Source organism: Bidens hawaiensis, unplaced genomic scaffold (assembly GCF_021521415.1).
Source record: "Bidens hawaiensis isolate Kalapana, Puna unplaced genomic scaffold, B.hawaiensis_p1.1 tig00000904_1, whole genome shotgun sequence".
In the NCBI taxonomy this organism is placed as follows: domain Eukaryota; kingdom Viridiplantae; phylum Streptophyta; class Magnoliopsida; order Asterales; family Asteraceae; genus Bidens; species Bidens hawaiensis.
Genome location: NW_027491052.1, coordinates 272917 through 289676, shown reverse-complemented (window position 1 = coordinate 289676; position 16760 = coordinate 272917). Strand labels below are relative to the sequence as shown.

Sequence of the window (16760 nt, the reverse complement as noted above, 5' to 3'; positions counted from 1 at the left end):
ATGTTCCCACTGATGAGTATTCCTCATCAGTGGCAACCTTCAGTAGTTGTCATCAGTGGCAACCTTCAGTAGTTGTCTTCAGTGGCAACCTTGAGTAGTTGTCTTCAGTGGCAAACATCTTCAGTAGTTGTCTTTTTTTCATCAGTTAATTGTTTATTTTTATGTTAATTGTTTTTTTTATTTTTCATGTTATACAAATACGAATCGTAGTTTAGAATCCAAATCGCAAACGAAAAACGAAAAGAAAAAAAAATTTTTACACTGTAACCGGTTGGAACCGGTTACGGTACAGGAACCGGGTTAGGAACTGGTAAGAACCGGTTAGATAGGTTAGGGGTCCGAGGGTGGGAGAACCGGTTCGGTTCCCTAACCGGTTCGAGCCTGGAACCGGTTTAATTGAGGGTTTTGAATATAGGAACCGGTTAGGAACCGGTTCCAGTTCCTAGTCCCAAACCGTTTTGAACATGCCTAGTTGTGGGTGGAGACGCCGGCGGTGAGTGGTGGTTGTGAGAAACAATCCGTTCAAGAAGAAGAGAAAAGGTGGGGGAGGGGGGGGGGGGGTTTGGAGAAAGAGGATGTTTATCTTTATTAAAATTAAATGTTCTTTTTGTTTTAATTATTAAATAATGCGTAAAGTTACCAAATTACCCTCATGTGTATTGAACATGGTCAGATTTAATGGAAAAATTTAACCGAGTTAGGGCCAAAGGACCTGACATGATAAGGTTTTTAAACAGAAATGATGGTTTATGGCATTTATCTTTGAAAAGGATATCCACTGAAAAATCATGTAAACGTAAAGGATGAGTTTTGATGTTTTGTCTTAATAGGTTCTTTGGTCTCACATCAGCATAAAGGCCCACTCATTCAATGATCGCCAAATAACATTGATTATCATCTAAAATTTCTATTGATCTTCCACTGTCCCAAAAGCTTGTCATGGATTTACTTTTATTATTAGTAATCTTTGTAGCCAGCATATCATGTTTTCTTATCTTGGTCATCTTGGAATTAGAAATGGGGTTACTAGGAGAGCACCAGAAGCTGCTGGAGCATGGCCAATAATTGGTCACTTGCATCTTTTAGCTGGTTCTGAACTTCCTCACAAACTGTTGAGCACTATGGCTGACAAGTTTGGACCAATTTTCACTATCAAACTTCGTGTTCACCAAGTTCTAGTTGTTAGCAATTCTGAGATGGCTAAAGAGTGTTTAACCACCAATGATAGAGTCTTGGCTAGCCGGCCAAAATCATTGGCAAGCGAGCTGATGGGCTATAACTATGCTAATTTTAGCCTTGCACCTTACGGACCATATTGGCGCCTGATTCGCAAGATAAATGTGATCGAGCTATCGTCTCACCAACATCTTCAAACGCTAGCACATATCCGAGTCTCTGAAGTGAAGTCATCCCTAAAAGACATCTACATAACTTGGGCAAGTAACAAAGGGCCTTCTGAAATGGTAATGGTTGATATGAAAGAATGGTTTAGAAACCTAATTGTAAACATAGTTATAAGGATGATGTTTGGCAATCATTTTTCACCTGGTGAACAAAACGGAGACCAGTTTCGGAAGGCCATTAAGCGGTTTGTGGAACTGTTGGGAGCATATGTTCCATCAGACGCCATTCCATGGTTGAGGTGGTTAGATTTAGGAGGGTATGAAAAGCTGATGAAGAAGACGGCGAAAGAGATGGATGTTGTAATTAATGGATGGTTAGAAGACCACAAAAGGAAGATGAATTCTACTTCTACACTCCAGGAAGATGAGAGCAAAGTCTTCATGGCTGCAGTGTTATCCCGTGTAAAACAAGAAGTAAAAGACGAAGATTATGGCTTCAACACGGATGAGATTGTGAAAGCCACTTGCTTGGTATGATTTCTGTCACTCTAAATAGGCAATTTCTTTCTATTTTCTCTTAGTTCTGATGTTTGTAGAGGAGTTAGATCATTAGGATGCTCGAGTGATGTTAACTCTTTGCCATTTAGGTTAGGAAATTGGATTTGTGTAACATCGATATTTTGCCAAGGCGTAATCTTCTTATATTGTTTTTTGATCAAGATCCATTCAAAGGAAAAAGCCAAGTAACCATTCAGAATTAGAGTGAACATAGAGTGTTGTAAAATCGTTTTATTTGAGAATACAAAATCATTTAAAAAAACATACATATACAATCAAGTCTCGGATCGATAATCAAATACGAATTACTAACTCTCGTTTATATTCATTAGAAAATCTCACTCAAAAAACTGATTACAAACCCTCAAACCCTAACTCGGTTGCATCAACTTCTTATTCTAATGTCTAACCATAACTCGGCTAGACTAACCAAACTTGCTAGCCAAGAAATTACCAAATATATAAAACCCTAAGAATTTTTGGGTTGGGCTTTACACTTGGGCCAAACAATAATTGAGCTAACACCCCCCCCCCCCCGCAATTGTTGTATCCGACTCACCCGACTCACCCCCTAATTTCCTTCTCGAAATTGGCGGATCTTCAACTTCAGGCTTGTCATGATTCTCTTGATTCTCCCGAGGCTTTTCTTGATCTCTTGCTATGTTCTTTGGGCTCCACCTAGCTTGAAGTAACACTTGCTTCGTTTGATCATTACTCGTCTTCCCTTGGGCTTGAATCTCCTTCTTGACCACACATTTCGTTTCTTGAACACTCTTCTTTGGACTTTGAATTTTGGAACTTGGATCTTTGATTTGAATCTGACTCGTAATCGGCTTGGCTTCTTTCAATCCAACACTTTGAAGATCCTGACCTGCAAAATTCTTAATTCTAATGATACCTTGTTTACCGGGACTTGCTATCTTGAGGCTAATCTTGTACAATCGATTCTGGGTCCTTGTCACCTTCATCAAAAGCTTACTTGTTTCATCTTTAATGGTTAGCAAATCATGTTTCATGTGAATCTCAAATCCACCTTCTGTTGCTTGACCAAGGCTTATGATATTGCACTATAGGCTTGGGATGTAGTAGACATCGGTCAGCAGGCGCTGCTCTCCCGTTTTCCCTTCAATTAAGACCGATCATTTCCCTCGAATATCAATACAAGATTCATCTCTGAACTTCACCGTTCCCGTTTCTCGTTCATTCAATTCATAAAAGTACGCTTTATTACTCGTCATGTGATTCGATGCTCCGTTGTCGAGATACCAAACATCTTTCTCCATCGGTTCGGTTTCGAAACGCTTTGGAATCACACCATATTCATTCAGTAAAACTGTCTTTTGATCACCTTTTATCATAAACAAAGATGGATCAAAATCATCAATTTTGTTCAAATTAGATTCTTCCTTTTTCTTCATATGTTCAAGGCACATAGCCGCAAATTGACCAAACTCATCACAACGGTAACACTGAACCAGTGATCTATCCTATCTTCCCCTTTGACGATCATTGGTTCTTCTTTGTCCCTTATGACTTGGTCCACGATCTTGACCACCTTGGTTTTCGCAACCATCTTGGTCCTCATCGACTCGGTCTTGACCTCCGAGTTCACGACCTCTTCCACGCCCTTGTGAACTTGGCTAACCCTTACCTCGGCTACCGGACTGATCACACGACTTGCCTTTGTAACTACTTTCTGATCGATTAAAAAGTAACTGACATTGTGAATTTGAAGCTCTCTCTCTCCCTCGTAGACGTAACGCCTTAAGTCTTCCAATAGCATATTCAAACATCAAACTATCGAGATCAACACTTTGCTAGGCTACGAGTTGAAAGTACTTATCTGGAACCGCATCCAGAAATTTCTTCACCAAGACGTCTTGCTCGAACACGTGACCTAGACTCGTTGCCTATGAAACCATACTTGTTATTTTTCCTGTAAACTCGTTAACAATCTCGTTTTCTGCCATCTTGAGTTTATCAAATTCACTTTTCATAGTTAGCAGTCGAGCCTTTTGAACTCGCTCGGCCCCAACATACCGTGCCTTCAAAGCCTTCCAGCCTTCCATATATCTCGTGCATTCTTGTATTGAGAAATCTGAAGAAGAATATCACCATCCACCACTTGAAACAAAAACTATCCTGTCGTTTTATTCTTCTTCGCATCAATAACCACACCCTCTTCCGTTTGAACAACTTTCCATAGGTCTTAATCATCCAAGATCGCTTCCACCACAATCGCCCATGTGATGTAATTAGTTACATTCAGCTTTGGAACCAGTAACGATATCCCCCCACTCGCTTTGGGTTGGATTACCGGTCTTTTTTCATCACCTGCCATTGACGTAGAACCCCTTTGCTCCACTTCTTTGAAACAAATACAAGCCAATCAATTCCGAACAACTTTTCAGAACCAAACCAACTTGCGCACAAAATTAAATCAAACCTTTGATTAAAACCTAACTCATTCAATCCGTATAAAAACAAACTTTGAATCAAACCTACTCGTTCAACCCAAATAAAATAGCACTCAATAAAATAAAAACTCTGAATTAAACCGTCTTGCTCAATCCAAATAAGAAAACCCAACAATAATGATTAAACCTTCTTGTTTAACCAAATAAAAATTAAACCTGACTGTTGTGTTCCACAATAAAACAAACTATTACTTTCTTTTGAATTCTTCGTAATAGTATATCACAGTAGCACCAAATTCAAGAATGAAACTTTCTTTTTCTTTTTGAATTCTCAACCAACCACAAAAGTCAAACCAACCAAAAGAAAACAAAACTGTGATTACCCCGTGAACCCGTTTGCTTCCTTTATTAAATAACAAAAACGACAATACCAAACGAACCACCTGGTTCGTCTTCTTTGTCAAACAAACACTAACCAAACAAAAGTGGCGGAACTAACTTTCCCAGCAGCGGTTGTGACAGACACACAGAGCGGCAGCGAACAGATTCTTCTTCCGGACGCGACGGTCTTCTTCCCGTCGACGGCTTGTTTGATTATCGATTTCTTGAACTTGGCTTTGATACCAATTCAAGTCCCGGATCAATAATCAAACACGAATTAAACGACTAACTCTTGTTTATATTAATCAAAAAATCTCACTCAAAAAACTGATTACACACCCTCAAACCCTAACTCGGTTTGACTCTTGATAAACCTTAACTCGGTTGCATCAACTTCTTATTCTAATGTCTAACCATAATTCGACTTATATAGACTAACCAAACTTGCAAGCCAAGACATTACCAAATATATAAAACCTTAAAAATTCTTAAGCTAGTCTTTATACTTTAACCAAATAACAATTGAGCCAACATAAAATAATGGGGGTAACATGTGAAATAGAAACTCATGGCTGGCCCATTTTGTAAATAAAATAGGCATTTGTTGTAGTGTAGTAGTTGTAGTCTTGTAGATGTGAAACACTTAGAATATTAACAGCTGGCAATTGTTTATTTATGTGACAACGGAAAACAATTTCTTTTTAAATGATTTGGAATATTCATGGTTAAATAAAACATGTCTTTGTAAACAGGGATTTAATGCTGACGTAATTTCAGACTTCATGTCACAGGTCGATAAATTCGAGGGATCAATAATGACAAGTCGATCATAGTTAGTTATGTTTTCTAATTATAACATGTTTCCTAATTGTTTTGTAATTATAAAAGGTAGTGTCTTGGCTTGCAAATAGGTTAGTCTATATAAATCAAGTCACGGTTAGACGTTATTGAGAATGTGTGAGATGCAACCGAGTTAGAGACACACGAGATGTAATCGAGTTAGGGTTCATCAAGAGTCAAACCAAGTTTGAGTTTGAAAGATTGTAATCAGGTTTTTAAGTTATATTTTCTGGTTAATATAAACGAGAGTTAGTCATTTAACTCGTATTTGTTTATCGATCAAGACTTGATTTAAAATACCATGTTATCACAGACATATTTTTAAGAAAAACAATATTTACAACTATAGTGAATAAACTATTAGACACAAAATAGTTTTGATAAGTCTTTAACAAGTCATCTTTTGAAAATTGTTAAGTACTGTATAAAACTTAACTAGGTTGTTCCCGGCGCGTTGCGTCGGGTCACGCCAAGGCTGTTCAGTGTTTGTAAACACCCATGCCCTGTTTCTGTAAGTTGACGTAAATTCAGTTGGTATCGGCTAGGTTTTTTACGGTATTAAAACTAAACCAAAAATAATTCCTCAAACTAACGTATTTAAAACAAATTGAAAAACAAGACACCACACCACCTTACTTTTTCATTGCTTGATTTAGTATTAAATCTATAATACAAAAATTTATTTCTATTTAAAAAAAAAACGAAAAACCAGCTTTAAGAAGGCCTCGAACTCAAGACTTGCAAGTTACAACAATACCACCACAAAAGCTTCATTTTTCTTACATTCATTACTTTCAAATGAACAAATAATATAATAGAGAAGACCAAAAAAAGAAAAAAAACAAAAACAAAAAAGCTAGCTTAAGAAGGCTCAAACTTGGAACCTATAACTAGCAACAATACAACAATAACATCATAGCAGCTTCCTTTTTTTATTACTTTTAAATGAATAATAAAACATATTTTGAAATATAAAAAAAAATTGTTAGCGGCTGTCACATGACCGCTGTTGATTAGATCTCTCTAAATTTACTGTAGCATTAGGTTTGCAATTATTATATATAGTATAATGGGTCCAGAATTTACCTTCACATTTTATTCTTTTGTATAACCATAATGTCCAATGTTATGTTATTAGGACGATAATCTCCTATATATATTTTATTTAAAACCACAAAGTTCTTTAGGCTGAGGGGTGTGGAGCGCGAGAAAGGGCGCAAGAGGACAGCCGCTCGCGCCCCGGGGCGCGAGCACCACACCACCGAGGCGCGAGAGGGGCGCGAGCGCGGAAAAAGAGGCAGGCGCAAGAGGGGTAGCGGCTGGGGGTAGCGTGAAGGAGGCTTTGGAAGCGTGAATAGAGCCGTTGGCTCATATTAATGTGTATTAAAAAAAAAAAAATTTTTTTTTCCTCTATATATATTCCTCTATATATCACATATATATTCCTCTATATAAACCAATACATACCACACCCAAAACCATTCTCACATACCACACCCAAAACCAATATCACATACCAAAATCACCCTATCTTCGAAACCTTTTTTTAAAAACATGGCTGGAAATTGGTACCCAAACTTAGATTCAGATTACAGTTACGACGATTTATGGTCGGCACTGGACCAAGCGATGTTTTATTCGGGGTCGCAACAATCATCCGGCTTTCAACCATCCAACATACAACCATCTCCTAACTTTGTAGTTCCGGAGACACAAGAACCAGAAGGTGAAGCTGCGGGACAAAGAAGACGCGTCTACCGGAAAAACAAGTTGCAACGGACGGGTCGGGTTCGGCTTCGACCGGAAGGACGAAACGGAAAATCACTCCGTGGTCATCGGATGAGAAGGAAGCCCTATGTCGGGCTTGGATAGTCACTTATGAGGATCGGCGTTGCGGTAATTGTTTTAACGTTTTTAAAAATGATTTTTAATAAAAAAGTTAAATAAAAAAGTTAAATGACTTACAAATTTATTTTGCAGCGGACTACCAAAAGAGCAAGGTCTTTTGGACAAAGGTTAGGGAGACGTTCTATTCGCTCGTTGGGAGTACAGAGCGGAACGCCGATATGATTTCGGGTCGTTGGACCGAAATCAGAAAATTTGTCGGCTTGTTTACTAATCTGTTCAACAGGAACGCAGGTCGTATGAGACCAAGTGGCAGTGACGATTTGGCGGTTTATAATTTCACTGTCGAAGAGTGGAAGCAGGAGTGCCTGCGGAGGTATGGGACGGTGAAGACGTGGGACGATGTAAAGGTGTGGGAGAGGTTGAGAAGGTGTTCTAAGTGGGTTGAGCTGGTGGCGCCGGACCTTGATGCGGAAGTAGGGCCGAAACGGACTAAAACTAGTTCGTCTGGAGCGTACAGCACTTCCGCCGGGTCGGATTGCCGGGTTGGATTCGACCTAAACGTTGCGGGGGAGGAAACGTCTTCACCGCCGAGGAGGCGGCCATTGGGAAGAGACGCCAGGGGGAAAAAACCGGCTGAGGGGGAAGCCGTAAACATCACCGATCTTGTTGAATCCCTCAATAAATTCAACAAAACCATGGAGGTGGTCTCTAATGACAAAAAGGAAAAAAAAAGAATGAGAGATTTGGACTTCCTTACAAGAGACTTCAGTAACCTAAATCCGGTCGACCAAATGCTGATGGAAAAACAAAAGGAACGTATCCGGAAGAGGTTGATCGAAGAAGACCAAGCCGAAGAATAAGAATAATGTTTTTTTTAGTACTTTAATTTTTTTTAGATATTAATGTGTTTTTTTAATTAATGTGTGTTTTTTTAAATAATTTCTTGTTTTTTTAATAATACGTTTTTTTAATACATTTATAAAAAAATAAAAAAATAAACCGCTCGCGCCCCCTCTCGCGCCCCTCCACACCATGGCCCGGGGCGCGAGCACCACAACCAACACCCATCTTATCAAGTTTCTCTCTCTGCCACACGTCACAATATTATTGGCTGGCGCCCCCACTCGCGCCCCCTCTCGCACCCCCACACCCCTCAGCCTTATGTTATTCAAGATTGCAACGTTCTTTAATTATGCTTAATTATATTGTTTAAGATCTTGACGCCTTTTCCTTTATTTAGGATACGACGTCGCATGTACGACGTTCTTATTTTGTAGCATGCTAGTTATTCCAGTTTTACGTAGTATTCCTACAACTGAAACGTTCTCAATCACTATCTAGGTCGCCAAGCATTGTTATATATGCATTCCGATTAGGTTCTTTTCTACTCAACTGGGTCACCATGCAAGTCTTAAATACTAAAATGCCTACATTAGGCCCCTTACTAGCCATGTGTTATTGCAAGGCCTTAATGACCGAGTTTTGTTAATATAGTATTCTTGTGTTTTAGTTTTTCATATACTTTAAGACAGCTAATTTGAATAGTTCGACAACCTGTTAGACTATACGAATATGCCTATCTTGTTTTGAAAACATTTCTTAGACACTAAGTATTTGTTTAGGTTTATAACCTTATTGTAATTAAGCCATTTTGAATTATAAACAATACTCATTAAGATGAATTATAAACAATACTCATTAAGATTTTTGAAATAGATTCAGGGGTATTCAATGTCTAAGATGCTTACAAAATATACCAGGTTAAAACTCATGTAGAACACGGGATGGTAAAAAATCCATTGTCATCACATGCAGCTGCCATTTCTTGTAAATCCAAAAATTAATAATAATAAACAATACCAAATTTACCCCTCGTATCACACGCTATTCAGACCAATGTGGTATTTTGTTATGTACTTTGATCCGATCTGAAAGGTCTCAAATTCTAACTAGGCCTCAGTGAACTATTCGTGAACCGTTTGGTGGAAAGTTCGTTCATGTTCGTTAATTTAATATATGAACAAACATGAACAAAAAATTTGTGTTTGTTTTAATAATTACGTATTATCCGGATAAGTCATCTACCTAATGATTTTATATTTGTTTATTTGTGTTCATTTACATACAGTAGCGGCCCAAGGTTTTCGGAGGCCTCAAACGAACTACAAAAGTTGAGGCCCTTTCTCAAAAACCTTTTGATATAAACCCTTGTGTTTCCGGGCTAATACCGAAAACATTATTATTATCTAATATATATAAAAATAGAAGTTTGGTGCCGCTAGCATCTCATTGGAGCCTCGTTTTTTTTACTTCCGGTATCGTAACCAACGTAACAAAAACAGATTGAATTCGTGTCGACTCACCGCCACAAAGCCGAAACTGACAACGCTTGGGTCTTACTGACTCACCGGTGCAACGCCCAAGACATGCAACGCTTGGTTTTTACCAACGCCCCGAGTTTTACTGACCAAATAAATGTAGTTTTGACATTTTCTTTATTAATATGTTGGTCTTTTTATATGTGAATTTGATGAATTTACTTTTAGTTTTTAACACTTGAGTTTTACCAACGTTTTTATACTGTAACGAACTATTCACCGAATTCGCATTGACTCGCCGTCGTAACTCTTGATTTTTACCCGCCAGAGTTTTACCAACGTCCAGTTTCAACGCTCGGGTTATACCAACCGATTAAATGTTGTTTTAAGTAATTTAATTTTTTACATGCTAATCTTTTTATTTCGCCAAATATAGTTTTGGGTTAATTATGCTACCAACCGAACCCATATTAGTGCACTGTTGCGATATGACGGGTACATGAATATATCGATCCTGCCCGGCACAACGCGCCGGGTTGAACACTAGTTGGTAATAATTTTAACTATTCAACAATTTCTAATTTGTAATGTTCAAGCTTTCTACTAAAAAGGCAAAGAGAAAATGAACAATCTACCTTCTACCTGTATAATAAATGAGTGGATTTTTAGCATCCTTCACTAAATTACTCTAAAATGCCACATGGAATTCACAAAAGCTCATTTGTCCACATGGCAATTTAGAAGTTCATCCTTTGTTTTGAAAGATGAATTGTATATGGGATCCGTTTTTCACAGTATGGGTTATAATAGTTGATTTAAACCCTAAACAATTAAATGGATCCTTTATATTCAATTCTGTCTCTTCATTATCAGTTCTTTCTATACGCTCACCGGAACCCTAGAAATCTCGCCATTTTAATCAGCAACATAATTCCACACAAACCCTATCGCAACCCTATCCCCTTTCTCTCCATCACGAATCCCCTTAGTTGTCGGCGTCTCTTCTCAAATCATCAATTTTATTCATCATCAAGGTATTATCTGATTTCTGTATTACTTTATACCTTTCTAACATAAACTTCAAATCTCAAGCAAAACCGTATTTTTTATTAACAGGTTCGTTTCTAACCATTCATCATGTATTTGTCTTTAATATATTAACCTAAATTTTGGATTGGTTATCGAATTTGGTTATTTAGGCTTTTATTTAGGGTTATAAACGTTTATTATTTTGAAACTGGTGCTTTTGTTTGATATAATTGTATCGGCAATTGGCTATAGTTCAATGCGATGAGGCTGAAATAGATGACACATAGTTTGGAGAGTCAGAGAAAGAGTAAACGTGATACGGGCAAAAGGTTGTCACAAGCTTTAGACGCAATGCATGAACATATATAATTTTATATTAAATATTGTTCTAGAATGGAATATGGTGATGCACGTTTTTTTTTTCTTTCAAACCATCAGCTGAATTAAGAGTGAAGGTGTTTCACTGGTAATGCATGTACATTTGGTGTTCGTTGTTTTAGGGTGCGTTTTGAATCCATTGAGGTCGTTCATTTCACTTTCCTTAATTTAGTCGCATATTTGGTATCGCATTTTTTTTCATACTCGAACATGGGATTAATGTTTATTTATAAAACGAAATTACATGTTCCGCTTCTTATCCTTCTTCATACATAATTTTTTATCCATACGGTAGGAATCGAAGCAAAACCTGGAAAGTTGTCTATGCAAATAATATAAAAGTAGCGGACGCCTACGATTTTACAGGAAGGTGCTTGGAAAACTTTAGGAAAATTGTGTTTTATATGAAATAAACATAACGCTTTCAATGGAAAATGTGAAGGAGTGCTTGGCTGTTTGCACTAAAGAGCTAATCTGCTTTTTTTTATTGTGATTTTTGAAATTTGGAATGCTTATTGAAAGTATATAAAGGGAATGTATATCGTATTTGCTAATGTTTTCTTCAATTTTATTGAAAACCATACATATTTGATTCACTAAGTAGTCATTAAATGTGTCAGAGGTACCTAATTGTCTCTTTATTTTAGTTGGTCTATTATAATACATGTCATTTTGGACATTTGACTCATTGTTTTGTAAATCATTGTGGGGTGCAGTAATCTCTTAATATGTTTTTTAATGTCAAATTTGTTTTGTTTCGCAGATTTGGAGGACAAGACAATCACAAGCCATGCATTGATAATTGTAGGTTTTACTTCACTTATTTAAATTATTCAAATGATTAATAGGTTGATGTCTTACTTATGGTTGTTTTTTTTAAGCATGATCTTTAGAGTCACACATTAGTTGGACTAAATTCAGCATATGGATAGGGTAGAAATCAAAGTTTGTTGAGTCTGATAAGATGATGATATTATATATTTACAATCTTATCTATTTGTCTTTAGTTCATATGGCTTATGCTAACTGCCATTTGTATATATATGATTTAGGGTATATGAATGAGAAAAGATGCTCAAGAAGATAGGTTTACATTTTTTTTGCAGTCAAAGTTGACGAACAAGTTAGATATTAATTTGCGACAAGAATGCCAAGTTTGTGTTTCATAAAATTTATCGTTTTTATGTTTTTATATATAGGATGAAATAACATGATGTTATTGTATATTTCACATTTGAATCTTTTGTCAATTTCGTGTGTAAGTCATCTGCTAAGCATTTTTTAGGCATATATGAGAAGGTTACAAGTGCCTTTTCAAAAATGTTTTTAAGGGCCTTAAAGTTGGCATTATGTTCTTAATTTTACGGTATGAATCCATTATGTTTATAATTATTTATATTATTAAATTTCATTCTTTTCGTTGTTTTCATTCCATTACCAACCCATGTATCACACGGGTTCTAACATAGTGTTCTAATAATTAAGTAGCAAATAACAAGCAATTCGCATAATTAAATAAATAATTAGATTTAGAGACACAAACCTCTAAGGTTTGGCATAATTAATTTGAGGGCTGTAAACCATTGACAATTTGGTGGCTGGACGTTCCACACAATACAATAAGTATAATTTTAATTTGAAGGCAATACTCAATTCATAGTTTATAGTGACAGTTTCCAATTCCAATATTAATTGCAATTTAATTTGATAAATGATTAATTGTAGTTTTCATATCAGCAAACCGTATCACATAAATAAATAGGCAATTCATATTTCCTGACTTCTCGGCATATTTCTAGTTAAAATTTCAATCGCATAAATAAATAAAAAAACCGCTAATATTTACAAAAATCAGTTTTAAAAATGGGGCCTTTGTTGTTTTGAGGACTCAAGCCCTAGCTTGGCCCACTAAAATTATTGGGCCGGCCCTGTTTACGTATATTCATTTATGTTCGTTTATAATTGTTTGTGTTCATTTACATTTATTCAAATATGTTCATTTATGTTTGTTTATTTTTGTTCATTTATGTTTATTTATGTTCATGAACTATTCGGTTACATTTTAAACAACACAAGTAAACATGAACACGTTCATTTTTTAAATAATGGAACATGAGCATAAATATTTGTTCGATTAGGTGTTCATGTTCGTTCGGTTTGTTTGCATGCCTAGTTATAACATCTGGATGCGAGAAATCTGGGCACCGAAAAAAAGGGACCCATTGGAAAAAAAAATCTTAGGTCCACCACTTCTACTTATTTATGAAACTTTCTTATATATTTTTTCCTTTTCTTAGGCAATATATGCAGCAGCTAGTGACACAATAACGGTGATTCTAACATGGGCTTTAGCTTTACTAGTCAACAACCCTCTGGTCTTAAAAAAAGCACAACAAGAGCTTGAAAACCAAGTCGGAAGAGATAGAAAAGTTGAAGAGTCAGACATGAATAGCTTGATCTATCTTCAAGCGATTATCAAAGAGACCCTCCGACTTTATCCAGCTGGAGCATTTTTGGTTCCTCATGAGTCAACAGAAGATTGTATTGTAGGAGGGTACACCATCCCTAAAGGCACTCACCTTTTGGTAAATATTTGGAAGATTCATCACGATCCACAAACATGGACTTTTCCATTTGAATTCCAACCTGAGAGGTTCTTGACAAGCAAAATAGAAATTGACGTAAAGGGTCGACATTTTGAATTGATTCCGTTTGGAAGTGGTAGAAGAATATGCCCAGGGATGTCCATCGCTCTTGAAGCTGTGCAGTTCATACTAGCCAGCATAATACATGGATTTAAGTTCCAAAACCCATCAAATAAGCAGATTGACATGGCGGGAGGTCCTTGAATAGTTATTCAAAAAGCTAATGCATTTGAGCTATTTGTTGCACCTAGACTATTACCACATGTGTATGAAGCCTTGGCTTAGACCTCAACCTTCGTGCGGGTGCCCTTTGCTTTCCTGGCATGTGCTAGTGCTATATGTAGATTAACATAGGCCGTCGTTGTGTAAGTGAATTTGTCACAATATCCGTTGCTACTACGAAAATGTGTGTTTTAAAAAAGTGCCATGTTTATGAATATCATGCCTAGAATTCCCATAGCATAAACATAAAATTGATCATTCAATGCATGGGTGAGTTAAAGTACCTAGAGATATTAACCTTAAAAGCGTACGAATATAGTAAAATAATTAATCAACATATAACTAATTATGCAAAAATAATTACATGACATATATTACTAGTTATACACAATAATTACACAACTAAATTTAATGTAAGGGTCAAAAACTAATTATGCACAATGATTATCCAACTTATTGGTTGTCTCCGATGATCTTGACCGTAAATATATTAATCTAAGGATCCAAAAAATCTTTCTTTCTTACACATGTAGGTTAAAGACTCTTTGCATATAAAATCATCATCTACTACCTCAAAACCACTATCTCAAAATCTTTTTTTTTTCATTTTTAATAAAAGCTAAACATATATAATAAAAAAATAAAATATTTTTTCATTAAAATATTGCACTAAAATACGATCACTTAAGAAAAACAAAAACGTACGAAGAGTTTAAAATTACAAGTCCAACCATATTTCTCTCCTATTTGACGTTTACGATCTAGAGTTATTTGCAACATTTCACCAGTCAGATTGTCGTAGGGCGAGTAACCGTCTTCAGTTCCCGGTCTACATAATTTGGTTCACCGCCTCTTTTTGTTGCTCTAAGAAAACTATGGTCGCCTTTCCCTGCCTCTTTTTACATTGACAAACTCCTTAAACACCAATTGTTTCTATGCCACTATTTCTAGTCACACAGTTTTTAATGGGAAAGCTAGTGAAGAACCATATCTCTAGGGGAATGACTTCAACTCCATCTATGCCACTGTTTCTAGTCAGGGGTTCACAAATGAGGTCAAACTGGTGGTCTTTCAGTTTAGTTTAAAAGATTCAGCCAAGTAGTGATTTTTGTCACTATCATCAGCCTGCATCTATACATGGTACAATCTGCAACAAAAATTCTTAGACGAGTACTAAGCACCACAAAGAACAACTTACTTGAAACATTTAAGATGTTCAAGCTACTATTAAGAACTTGCTCACATCATGGGATTACGTAGTTGGAGTTGATAAAGGCATTCCATGATTGCCTTTCAAATGATGATGTTCAGGACCTTCAGTCAACTACAAATGGTTCGTTTATGACTAATGATGAAAATGTTGATTGGAAGCATTTGGAGAGGCATGCCATTAACTCAAAACGCCAAGCTCAATCAAATAGGATGGTAAAGAGGTCAACTGTAAAAGCTGTGGAAAGTGGGACGTATGAAGACAGGATGACTAAAAAGCAGAAGGCACTAGAGAAGTTGACGGTAACCGGTGTGAAAGGAAATAATCAAATGGGTAAAATATTTCGGGTGTGTGAACAATATAAAGAATTGGGGCATAACATTGCGGTGCTGTTTATGATGATGGGAATGTAAAAGAGGCCAATTGTGTACAGGGTCAGAGTAATTATTACAATAATATGAACTCAAATACCTATCACTTGGGCCTTAGAAACCACCCTAATTTCATCTACGGAAATGCGAACACTCAACAAAACCCAAATTTCCAGGGCAGTTTTCATAGAAGATGGAGTACCAATCTGGTCAGATGTATCACAGTTACAATTCAGGTGGTTACCAAACTAGTCAGAGTAACTCATCAACTTCAGATGATGTGAGTATCAACTTAGATGCATTGATGACACTGGTATTAGAAGGCCAAAAAGAGTACAAGAAAGACAAAGAGATAGCAGACAGGACCAATGAAACAAGAGACAAACAAATTAGTCAACTAGCGGAAGAAATGACCAAGTTAATGAATAATTCAGGATGTCATCAAAGTGACACCATGAAGAACCCAAATCATCAAAACAACAGCTAATCCAATTCCAATAATGCACATGTTAGTGCCATCACCATTAAAGACAATGAGGATAAAGACATAGTTGAAGGAGTTGAAATGGTGACACCACTTTCCCCATTCAGATAGGGGAATTCAAGGCTACCAAGGAAATGGTTGATTACGGTGCAAGTGTTAGTGATTTACTGCGGAGTGTTTATGATCGGTTTGACTTCGGGCCTTTAAAAGAAGTTGACACCACCTTGGTATTAGCTTATATCACTCAAAGACGGCCCCCGAGGGAAGTCAGTTGGTGTTGCGGTAGTAAAGACATGTGAGGTGGCTCAAATCACTAACCCTAACCAAGTATCGAACAAAAAGACACGTGAGGTGGATCAAATCAATAACCCTAACCAAGTATGCCTAATGACTTAATTTGTTTATTTTAAATTATTCTATAACTAACTTAACAAGAAAACTTAAACGAAATTAACGGGAGCTTATCTAATATGGAGGACGACTACCAAGGCCAAAATCCTATTAGCAGCTTAACAGTCAACAGAATTGACTAACCACACGAGACCTAAATCTAAAAGTAAATCAACTAACTCTTTAAAGCTCGCTAGATCACCTCTTGATCTCACTAACTAACCCTCATAAATCTAAGAAAATTGAATAAACACATTGGGATAAAGATTACTAAGGTACCCTAATAACGCATCTACTCTAGGACTCAACGGCACAAAACCCGCTTA

The 16760-nt window shown here is 36.7% G+C and overlaps 1 pseudogene across 1 annotated transcript; it reads left to right on the top strand.

Moving 5' to 3' along the window:
* Positions 1-899: 899 nt before the first annotated feature.
* On the top strand, positions 900-13961 carry LOC143546412 (cytochrome P450 CYP82D47-like; annotated as a pseudogene). The gene is made up of 2 exons (XR_013137587.1): positions 900-1874; positions 13410-13961. The product of XR_013137587.1 is annotated as a cytochrome P450 CYP82D47-like (transcript).
* The last annotated feature ends 2799 nt before the right edge of the window (positions 13962-16760 follow it).